This window comes from Anolis carolinensis, chromosome 3 (genome assembly GCF_035594765.1).
Source record: "Anolis carolinensis isolate JA03-04 chromosome 3, rAnoCar3.1.pri, whole genome shotgun sequence".
NCBI classification, from domain to species: domain Eukaryota; kingdom Metazoa; phylum Chordata; class Lepidosauria; order Squamata; family Dactyloidae; genus Anolis; species Anolis carolinensis.
The window spans coordinates 245,580,571-245,591,612 of record NC_085843.1 but is presented as its reverse complement, the minus strand read 5'-3'; the positions used below and the strand labels follow the sequence as shown (position 1 = coordinate 245,591,612).

Genomic DNA, 11,042 nt, shown 5'->3' with positions numbered 1-11,042 from the left:
TCACAGTCTTTAGGCTTCTCTGCCAAATAATGTTGCTACCTTATCAAATTATAAATGGCATTGAGCTATGACAATTGAAGTGGTCGCGAAGGCAAGAGAATGAGGAATCAGAGAGAGACCTGTTTGTAACGTAAGTTGGATGTTCATAATGGGAGTGGGGAGGCTGCCTGTGCTCTTCTGAGAATCATGAATATAGTGCAATAGTCCAATATGACTTTTTGCTATTTTTATTTTGTAACTTTCCAACAGAATGCCAGCCAAATATTATTTTGCCAAAGCTTTTGTTACCTCCAACCTGATTCATAAGCATCTTTCGGATGCTTTTCCTGAAACAAACCAATGCAACTACCTTCCACACATATTTTAGGAGAAGAATAGCATAGCAGCATATGAAAAGCATGCCCTATATAACACAAGGTTTCTTAAAAGCTGCAAAAACCCAAAAAGTGGAACACAGTGTCTTGAACAATGGTGAATTGTAGGCTTTTACACAGAAAAAAGATAGCTTTAGCTGTGGATTCACTAATCCACAGCTAAAAGTTGGATAGATTACTCCTGGTGATCCTTTGAACTCTGCAGATCAGCATGTTAAAAAAAACACCTACATTAAACAGAGCTGTTTGTTTGAATTTCCAGTTCACAGCCATTCTGCAAATTAAATAAACAAGGGAGCAGATATGCCAATAAATATTGGATTTGGGCAATAAATCTTCATCTTTAGGAAGTACTAGCATATTGGTCTGGCAAGACATTGAAGCAGAAATTAGTTCTTTATTTAGCATCCTGTAACTAGCCACGTTTGATATATAAAAGCAACTGAACTAAAGTAAAGTAAGTGGACTTGTTTAAAATAAGTAGAGCTTGAAATGTATTAGAAGTATATCAACATACTGATTATAACACTATTTTATCTCTTTTATAATATCTTCTTTCCTATTTTGGTGTTTCTAGTGTTAGGTGTAAGACTCCAGTTTTCTTGGTAGTTGCTGTCAAGTCTATAATGAATGTTCTTTCTCATGTAACTTCAGCAAAATAAGAAATGCTACATTTTCAATCCCATACACCTCCTTCAGTGTGATAGAAGCCTACTTCCCAGTTCATATGAGATAAATCCACCATTATTTCTAGTGGGCCCCTGGTGGCACAGTGTGTTAAAGCACTGAGCTGCTGAACTTGCGGATGGAAAGGTGCCAGGTTCAAATCCCGGGAGCGGAATGAGCTCCTGCTGTTAGCCCCAGCTCCTGCCAACCTAGCAGTTCGAAAACATGCCAATGTGAGTAGATCAATAGGTACCACTCCGGCGGGAAGATAATGGCTCTCCATGCAGTCATGCTGGCCACATGACCTTGGAGGTGTCTATGGACAACACCAGCTCTTCGGCTTAGAAATGGAGATGAGCACCAAGCTCCAGTCACATCTGGACTTAACGTCAGGGGAAACCTTTACCTTTACTTTACCTTCACCTAAATGTTAGGAAGAACCTCTTTACTGCAAGAACTGTTCCATTATAGAATATACTGCCTTAGTGGGATTGGGATGATGGTAGCCTATCCTTCTTTGGAGGTATTTAAAGAGGTTGGAGGGACACCTTCCAGGAGCAGAAGGTGGGTGGACATCTTCCAAGTTGTTATGCCCAGCACAATAGTAGTTGGACTAGATGATCCTCGTGCCTCCTTCCAATTCTATTATTCTGAAACAAGTGCTTCCCTAGATTGCAGAAAAGTCATGCTGAAATGGGAAAAGGCTACAATAGGCCTTGCAACTAAAGTATATTAGGAGGAAGGGTTATTCTTGTGACTTCTGTGCTGTTGAAGTAAGAGTATTGTAAGAAGTGTCTGCCATTCAATGTGGTGCTTCATCTCCTTGCACAATGCATTCCAAAGGAAGGACACTGTCATTCTGCACACACATAGCTAGCATGCAAGGTGGCATATCTGCATACTGTGCATTACAGAAAATGTATTGTATTATTTGGTCTGGAATTCTACCATTTACTTCTGAGTACAGAGGTTTAGGATTGTGTTTTAAATGAGCTCTTGGTCTGATCCATAAAGTGTGCTAATCTAAATCGATAGCTGTGGGGAAGAAGGTTTATCACACAGCACTTGAAACCATATCAGAAGAAAGGTTGGCAGATGCCACCATGTGGTTAAGCTCAGCACCATCACATCTCTGGTGAAGAAGAAGCTTGATAATCATTAGCACTAACTAGAGAAAACCCAGTGAATAAATGCCTGCATGATGAATCAACACATATACCCAACCCACTTAATCAGTGGTATTTGTCTAACAACGATACTGTTGTGGATGATGCAATTAGCCATCTTCATATACAACCTGTCCCCAAGTTACAAACAAGATAGGTTCTGTAGGTTTGTTCTTAAGTTGAATTTGTTAATCAGAATAGGTACATTTTTAAGTGTAATTCAACCTGTGAGTCCCCAGATGTTTTGGCCTTCAACTCCCAGCAATCCTAACAGCTGGTAAACTGGCTGGGATTTGAGGGAGTTGTAGACAAAAACACCTGAGGACCCACAGGTTGAGAACCACTGATATACACACAAAACTTTCCAATTTGGCTTGTTTTAGAAACCAGGATTGGTGATAAAGCTTCAGTGCAGGCACCCTTTTCCCATGAAAACTCTTCCAGGAGTGAATATCCCTTTCTAGGGATAGATTTCCTCTCACTTCCTGTTTTTTCACCCCTGTTCTTTTGTAAGTTGAATGTTTGTAACTTGGGGATTGCCTGTACAGTATAACCACCTTAATTGGTGGCCTTTGCCTTTGAGGAACTACTATGCGATACCTATATAACCCAAATGATTATTTCAATCCACACAGAGAGTAGATACAAATATTGTTTATTGGTTGTTTAAAATGTCAATAAAATAACATTCTAGATTACAAACAAAAATACGTATGGGACAACAGGCTATAGGTTATTTATCACTATACTAGCCTGCTCTGCTAAAGTTTGCTTAGTGACCCAATTCTCTCAAAAGCAATACAACTTTCAACTACATTTAAAGCATAGAAGGTTAATTTGGTGAACTACAGGTTCCAGAATCCTCCAGTCATTGTGCCCACTTGCCATGCTGACAGCAGGTTTCTGAATATTATAGTTCATAAAAGTAAATTTCTCGAGTTCTGGCTACTTTTAAGTGCACCAGGAGGCGTCCAGCACCCAGTTTTTTGTTGTCCATTCCACATACTGGCACTGCACTCTGACTGTGGCAGTGCATGCTCTTGAGGCATCTGAACACGTCCAATATGAGTATTAAATGCCTGCTCTGTAGGACAAGTATATGGAAACCAGCAGTTGATCTCCCATTCTCAACAGAGAAAGTCCAATGAAAAAGAAAAGTCCTAGGCTTATTTTTCTCATTTTGTTGTGGAATTGCAAGACAGTGGACAAGGTCTTGCAGGGGGTCCTGAACTGTACTTACATTTATGGCAACTGAGGGGGAACCCAGAACTGGAACAGCAGGAGGAATGCCTTCCCTTGTCATAGTGGTCTAGCAAGCTGTGAGCAATAAAGCTACTCTCTGTATGCAACATGTTACACACCCCACAGACAACGATTTCACATTTAGGACACATTTTCCCTGAGTGAACCTTCCTAAAGGAATTGGCCTCCTCTCTTGGGGCCTTCACCTTCTTGGACTCTTTCCTTCGCAGGCCTCTCTTTTTGTCTTCAGAGAACAAATTCTTTCCTTGAGCACTAGAAGGACAACAATCAAAACCAAAGCAAAAAACAGTGGTCAGAACAGACCATGGGGGCTCACTTCACTACTAAAAAGATCTATTATTCAAAAGTAGAACTCATTGGCCAAAGAAGATATTGAATAATAGTGCTTTTTTCATAACGTTAAGATTAATTAATATAACATCAAATGTCAACTTAGACTCAATCAATACAATAAAAATAAAAATATTTCAGTGTAAATATAATTGGTGTGAGGTTGTTTGTTTATTTGTTTGTTTTGAGTTTTTAAATGTAAAGATAATGTTGAGGCACTTTTATATTAAATTAGTCCTAGATTCCATAAACTAGCTTGTAGTCTCACTTATATTGGCATAAGCTATCCTATTAACAACCAGTCATGTCTTATTTCTTTTAAAATGAGAAGAAGATAGTGCCTTCACCTTTGGCAGCAAAATGCTTTCAGCCAACATTGGTAAGGGGAGTGTGTGTATGTATATATATATGTATGTGTGTGTGTGTGTGTGTGTGTGTGTGTGTGTGTGTATATATCAGTGTTTCTCAGGACCCTGGGGGGGGGGGGGTCGTGAGGGGATGTCAGAGGGGTCCCCAAAGACCCTTCTGGCAAATGACAAAATAACCCCCCCCCCCCAATCCCACCAGTATACAAATTTTGACATATTGGGTATTTGTGCCCAATTTGGTCCAGTGAATGAAAATACATCCTGCATATCAGATATTTACATTACAATTCGTAACAGTAGCAAAATTATAGTTATGAAGTAGCAACAAAAATAATGTAATAGTTGGGGGTCATCACAACATGAGGAACTGTATTAAAGGGTCATGACATTAGGAAGGTTGAGAACCACTGATAGATAGACAGACAGACAGATAGAGGGGAGGGAGGGGGGAGAGATTACAAAGTAAAAAAAGACTTCACTAAGGAAGAAAACATTCTTATAAAATAGTTGATTCTGAGTATTTATTAGTGAGTTCAGTAAAAAGAAAGCATACAAGATGTTCTGGGAATGGCATAAACTAAGGAAGATGGAGTTGTTCTATGGCTACTATTTTATAGCCACTGTTTAAAAAGTTGTCCTTCTCTGGAGAGTTCACACAATAAGATTTTCAACAGATGGCATGCAACAGCTGCCCAGACTCAGGAGGTAATGGGGCTTCATAGAAGATCTATTGGATGAAGGCTCTTTTAATCACACAAGACAAATTTTGTAAATATGTTCAAACATTTTGGCAAAAGGTGGTGACATATATTAAGAATGTTATAAGGCATCAAATTAATTTATTCCTGGAAATAATCTTGTCTTTCCTGTCATCAAATTCCCCAATTCTGGGAAATTATCTTGTATTTTCAATCATGACTCAATGTAGAATGTTATATTGATCAAAACTTTTCAATTCATGTGCTGCTCAACACAGTAACAATTAAGTGAAGTTGCCTCTTATAACTATATCATAGGTACTACAGTACTATTATTATTCATGTTCCTTCTCTGTTTGGATGCAGTTCTCATTTTTCCTCATGGTATCAAAGAAAGATGTAGTAAGCTACAGAACTCCAGTTTCACATCAGGATAATTTCTGGTCTTCATTTTTTCCCCTTTTGTTCTAACGAATGTTAATTATTATTAGAAGTAATAGAAGCCCCCGGTGGTGCAGTGGATTAAACCCTTGTGCCGACAAGACTGATGACTTGAAAATTGGGTTGCTGACCTGAAGGTTTGTTGGTTCGAATCCAACCTGGGGAGAGAGCAGATGAGCTTCCTCCATCAGCTCCAGCTCCATGCAGGGACATGAAAAAAGCCTCCCACAAGGATGGTAAAAACATCAAAAACATCCAGGTGTCCCCTGGGCAACGTCCTTGCAGACGGCCAATTCTCTCACACCAGAAGCGACTTGCAGTTACTCAAGTCATTCCTGACACAGGAAAAAATGTATCCACTATGGAGGTTACTTAAATAAAATGTGACCATGGAAGCAAAAGAGCCTATTTTAAAACAGGCAGAGCTATCTATTATCTTTGCAAAACATAATTATTTGCTTAAAGATTTATTCAAACATAGCAAAAGTACCAAACCACACTACACAGCTTGAACAGAGTCTCTGGGTGAAGTGTCTACTCAAAACAGTAACTTTTTTGAGATAAAATGATGTAATAAAGTGAAATTTGAGGAAATCAGCTGGAACCCATCCACACTACACAATCATAATAAGTATTGATATTTTCCACTTCAACTCATACAGGTGCATCCTTTGGGACTTATAATTCCATGAGGCATCATTGTTCTGTGGCTAAGAATTCCAAATTAGTTGTTATGTGATTTCTAAGTCTCTGACTTGTAGTGAATCTAAGGTGAATATTTGTTAAGAGGGGTTATACGTTTGCCTGCACCTAAGGCCAAAAGTGTGTATGTGTTTGCAATCTCCCTAACTGCCAATCTCAGGATTTAATAGGATGCTGCCATGGCAGTTAAAGTGGAATCATAGACTCAACTGAGCAGTATGAAAGGGTCCCAGATGAAGTGTGGCTGTTCTGCTTGAATTCAAAGAAACTAGTGATATTTTGCTCCCTTTGGCTGGAAGAGAATATTTTAGGTTGCCAGGTGGTGGGGGAAGAGGATAATGCCATGCTCTTTTCCAGCAACAGATGGAGCTTTGAATAGCACAGAAGCAACAACATTAATACCTGCTCAGCCAAATACTGATAAATGCATCACGACAAACAAACAAACAAATCTTTATTACAGTCATAGACCAGCATAATGGCTATCTGAAAATCTGAAAACTTTACTTCTTATTTCCCATGTACAAAAATCGTTTTTAAACTGATTTGAGTTACCAGACTTAGCATTACACTACAGAAGCATTTGGACCTGAATGCTGGCCTTCATTTCTCCCAAATATGTCATATTACCAACCAACCTCTTCCAGTCTTTCAAGCTCATTCCAAATAATGTATATCCTGATTCTTAACTTGTTTTGGTACAACCTAACCAACACTTGTCTAACATTAGATGTTACTCCAAGGGAAGGCAACAGTGGAAGATACAGGGTTTAGTTTTCTACTTTTGGAAACTTCCAGTGCCATATGGACAACCAAAAATGAGAGAAGGCTGCCTCAGAACAGAAAGTAGTCCACTTCTGGTTCTGAAATGTAGTGATCTGTGGTGTTAAAGCAGTGCAGGGTCCTGTCACTGTGTCTTACTTATAAGACAAAGAAGTGCTCCTGAAAGTTTCTAGCAATCCACACTCCCTTTTTGCCAGAAAATTAGTGAACCATCCTGGGGCCATCAAAACACTGTTAGGCTGCCCCATACACTTCTTCCACCTCTGGTGTAAAAGGTTAGTAAAAGAAATACTTACACTCTACTCTTTGAGTATCCAGAAAAAAGATTCAATATAGAAAATTTCTTCTTAAGGAGATCCCCATGCTTTTTCTGGCAGGGTTTTTCCTCTCCTTGGCACTCCTCTTTATTTTCTCTCTTTGCTCTCTTGAAGCTCAGACCTGCCACAATAGCAGAGTTGAATGTGAAGGAATGTTAAGCCACATATATCCACTGTTCCAAAGCTGATCCTAGTGTTCTCTGTGGTGCTTGACACTCACTTAAATGCCTATGAGATTGTCACTTTTATCAGAGCTTAGAAGTAACCAAAAATTAATACATTTTCCTCAACTAAGTTACTCTATTTGGAACAATACGGCTCAAGTTTCATTTCCAGAGGAAAGTAATGGATGACAACAAAATTACATTGTGTTCGTTCCTTTTTGAAGCTGCTTTTGAGTGCCATTTTAGTCAGATTCATAGGGATTTTTTAAGATTGTGCCCGTCTCTTCTTAATCCCAAAGTAACAATTAATATAAATGATCCAATATAAGAAATATTGACAATGAATTATGTTTTAAAACCCTGCAACAAGCCACAGAAATGAATTAGTTCTGCTGATTACTACCCGCAGAAAAGTACAATTTAGATACTAACCTGGAGGCATTGCTGGAAAGCAGCTATACTTGCGTGAAGAATGTTCCTAGTTTGGAGACACCAATGAGAAAAATAGGTAGCCACGGGTAGTCTCTTCTTAACTCAGTAACAAACACAGGGACAGCCACTAAATGAAACAATTCCTTCTGCTCTTTTCCAAAGGCTACAAAGGAGGAGCAACCATATTCCAAAGGAAAGACAGGAATTTGTCCTATGCTGGGGAGCAGAAGCAAAGCCTGCTCTTGAAAAGCAACAAGCACACAAAGCCAGAAAGTCAGCTACAGCTCATGGCATTGCAGATAAATAATTTCGTTCTTTTGGTAAATCAACTAATTAATCTTTATTTCCTCATTGTGTTATTGTGTCTCCAGGAGGCATCCTCTTGGCCTCTTTAATTGCATTAGCATCTCTGGTCTCCTTTTGATATTTTAGTAATTGTATTTGCTTTTGGCTGATGGACTTGCTTCACAGTTTACACATGCTCTTGGTCACCGGTAAGTACCTCTGGCTCATCCGGATAATTTGTCAGATTTGTGGGCATTTCCAAATAATTACTTTTCAAAACAAACAATCAAAGTAATTTAAAAGAATCATTTCTAAATATTGCTACTACAGAGGGCCATCCATACCCACACATTCCATATCCAGGGATTCAACCATCAACACCTTGAAATACATCCCCAGGTCCCCAAGAAAAATGATTCCAGGAAACCTGATTTCACTATTTTATCTAAGAGGAACTATTTTACCATGCCATTGTATATAAAGGGACATATATATGGAAATTATTATCCACAGGGGTGCTGTACCAAATCCCAGTGAATCCCCAAAATCCTCTGTACCTGCAATTAACTACAGTCTAAAACTATGTTAGGCTAGATGTCTTACATAATTATGAAAAGCCCCAATCTGCCAAGGAAATTTACATTCACAAAAATTTTATAAAATTAGGGTCTGGCACTTTCTTGGCTTCTTTCTTTAAGCAACATTATTAATAATGGCTGCCCTAACACAAACTCAAAGCAAGGGAAAATACTACCATCTTAAAAACAGAAAATCATGCAGGTTTTTTTTTTGCATTGCCTGCTTGTTCCTCAAAAATATCCAGATTGTCTAAAAGGCAATTAGGCCCTTCCCCTTCGTGACATCATCCCCGGAAAGGAAAGATTCAGATTTATTTGATGTGCACGACTTGGGCAAAATATATACACACATACATTATACATATATACATTATACACACAAACACATACACACAGTGTTCCCACACTTATCGCAGGGATTACGTTCCAGGACCACCCGCAATAAGTGAAAATCCATGAAGTGGGGACGCTATATTTATTTTCATATTTATACATTATTTTAGTAGTTATACACTATTTTAAGTCCTTATCAACCAATCGTTTGTTGATAAATCACCTCCTTCTCCTCCCGTTGCCACTTGGGCTTCTTTTCTCTCCCTTTGGCTTCTCCTTTCTCCCTTCCTTAGGCTGTGAATTGTAATTTTTTATAATTTATAATATTATTTTAGAGTTTATTAAAAACCGTGAAACAGCGAATCTGTGAAAAGCGAACCACAGAGTAGTGAGGGAACACTGTGTGTGTGTGTGTGTGTATATGTATATATATATATATATATATATATATATATATATATATATATATATATACACACACACACACACATACACACACACACACACACACACACACACATGTTTTTATAATAGTTGATATGTATTCTTCATAAATGAAGCTTGCCTCCATTGATACTCTTCATTTACATTAACAATCTCCTTCTAATAAAGCACAGCCACCAGTAAGAAAGGAAACAATGGTTTTTGAGCTTCAGCTTCTAGAAGGTCCAGCCAATGGAAAGGAATGGTGAAAGCTATAACCAGAAGTGTAACAATGGAGGATGAGAATATTTCCCCCCCAAGTGTTCTGTTTCCCAATACAATTTCCCATCAATTCCCACAATTCTAGCATTGCAGAGAGTGAGACATTGAAAATCATTCACAGCTGAAATGCTCATATTTTCTGCATGCTCACATCTCTTCGGATGCTTAACATTTATTTTTAAATGATTGTCTGATGTTTTAAATTATTGCAGCATGACAAATTTTAGGACTGAAGGAAAATTTCATTGTGGTTAGAATGTATTTATCTACCTGGATCCCACCCTGCAGCTATACCTACCAGTTTCCCACCCAAACCTTTTTGACATGCCTTTTAAAATCTGCAAATCTACGCTGTTTCATTGAGAGTGAAGCTTACCCCCTTAGTAGTAGTAAGGACACACAAGGAGCTTAGTAGTGGGACTTTATTACCATCAAGAACTACGGGTTCTGGGTGACTGGCAAGCTCTGCTTTGTTAGGGAGGTGATAATGAAACTCTTGGGGTTTGCCAATGTTTATCTCAAATGAGCATAACAGAGAAGGCTGGGAGCTAATAATGAAGAAGGGGCTAGATACCTCTTTTTGTTGATGGAATTCCTCATCTGGTCTAGCAGTTCAAATGGTAACATTGCTTCACGTGATTTCTTTGCAGTCCTAATTAAAAGCTCAAGGTTACCTATCAAGCTGGCGGAAGATGTTTTGTTAAAGTGCCACATATTTTACATGTTGAACTTATGCACTTGGATGGAATATCATTGAGTTCAATGGAGATTATCCCCCACCCCCATCACATGATTATGTATAGTAGCCACCACATTTAGGTAAGAAGTTTTATTAGGAATTTGTTTGTCTGAGTTAACCTCTTGCAGTATAAAGAAAGGGGGGAAAGGAAATATAGGCATATCTTGTACAGGGATGATCCCAATGCTATGGAATCATGGGAGCTGTACATGAGAGAAGCCTTCCACTAGATGGTAAACATCAAACATCTGGGCATCCCCTGGGCAACGTCCTTGCAGATGGCCAATTCTCTCACATCAGAAGGGACTTGCAGTTTCTTAAGTCACTGCTGACATGAAAAAAATGGAAGCTGTAATTTGTTGAGGCACCAGCTGTATTTGGCAAAGAAGACCAAAGACCTTGTAAAACTATGACTTCATGATTTCACAGCATTGAGCCATGGTAGTTAGAGTGGTCTCAAACTGAATTCATTTTCAAATATAGGCTCACACTTCTTCTGCACCATCATTAAAGCTATAGTACACATATCCTCTTTCATAGCAAGCCACCTGAGAGGTTTCTCAAGTCGTTCCTGACACGGAAAAAAAAACAAAAAACCCGAGAGGCCCAACTTGGAGCAAGGATTATGCCCTAGGTGTCATGATTTGGATATGAAGAACTATCTCTATATAAACTGAACATATATGCTTTAATCTGTG

At 38.7% G+C, this 11,042-nt stretch overlaps 1 long non-coding RNA gene across 2 annotated transcripts; it reads right to left on the bottom strand.

Annotated features, from left to right (window-relative positions):
- Positions 1-2,843: 2,843 nt before the first annotated feature.
- On the bottom strand, positions 2,844-10,386 carry LOC100567452 (uncharacterized). Of its 2 annotated transcripts, none has more exons than XR_010004710.1 (4): positions 10,180-10,386; positions 7,705-7,920; positions 7,088-7,229; positions 2,844-3,721 (listed from the first exon to the last, which is right to left on the bottom strand). It is a non-coding gene; the product is annotated as an uncharacterized LOC100567452 (long non-coding RNA). The 2 variants fall into 2 exon arrangements; XR_010004709.1 differs by having other exon boundaries at positions 7,705-7,750.
- Positions 10,387-11,042: the final 656 nt, after the last annotated feature.